The sequence below is a fragment of the Propithecus coquereli genome, unplaced genomic scaffold, assembly GCF_000956105.1.
Source record: "Propithecus coquereli isolate 6110/MARCELLA unplaced genomic scaffold, Pcoq_1.0 Scaffold205, whole genome shotgun sequence".
Classification (NCBI taxonomy): domain Eukaryota; kingdom Metazoa; phylum Chordata; class Mammalia; order Primates; family Indriidae; genus Propithecus; species Propithecus coquereli.
Window position 1 is genome coordinate 4,743,517 of NW_012145523.1, and position 963 is coordinate 4,744,479.

Sequence of the window (963 nt, forward strand, 5' to 3'; positions counted from 1 at the left end):
TCTATGGTGTGTTTGAATGAATTTCTTATTTCTTAAATGCAACTATATTTATGGTTTGATGTAGTAAAATATAGACAAAATATCTACAAATATAGGCAGAAATGAGATTATTTATTCTTTGGTATAAATAAGCCTGCTAATCAGTATCTGTAATGTCTTTTTATCACAACCGTTAGAATATGTATTAAAAAAGCAGAAATAAAAATGTTATATTTAACATCTGAACAACATATATGAAATTTTAGAAAAGAGAAAACATTACAAGGTATAAAAACTAAAGCTATTAGTTTGAAATGGAAAAAGAAAAACACAAGTGACTAATTATTTCAATGATACATGGGAAGGGTGAACTGGAAGTTATTATTTAGCATTAATGGGAGACCACCTAGAGCCCTCACACATGCTTAAGCCTACTCTCCCATTCTACTATCTGTGGCCTTCACATCACTGTCAAACTCCTTGAAAAAGTAGTTGACCGTAGCGGCTGGCTCCATCCATGTTTCCTCAATCTATCCTTTATGCCCTCTGACTATTTCTCATGTGCCTCATTTCCTCAAGGAACTTCTTGGTTCCCCTTTTTCTCTATGACTTCTTCCTTGCCAGGGTAATGGCTTTCAACTATCACCTGACATACGTGGATAGCTCACTCACACCCTCTCGCTCTTCTAGATACCACTACTTGTAACCTCAAATGTAATATGGCTCAAACTCAACATATTGCCTCTCACACCAGCTCCCCCTCCAGTGTTTCATTCTTTCTATTAATGGCATCATCATCATCCTCCCCCTTACCCAAGGTCACTGGTACCCATTCTTCTCCCCGATCACCGATCTAATTCTACCTTTTTTAATAGCAACCACATTTGTCCCCACCTTTTCTTCTCTCGTGTCATTATCTTAATCCAAATGAATATTCATTATACCTTGTCCTACAATGCCACACTCACTGCTGGCTAATTTTTT

General features: G+C 36.7%; 1 protein-coding gene across 1 annotated transcript in view; it reads right to left on the reverse strand.

Annotated features, from left to right (window-relative positions):
* The window catches only part of ALG5 (ALG5, dolichyl-phosphate beta-glucosyltransferase), an 88,294-nt gene that overhangs the window by 73,306 nt on the left and 14,025 nt on the right, over window positions 1-963 (reverse strand). The window lies entirely within an intron of this gene.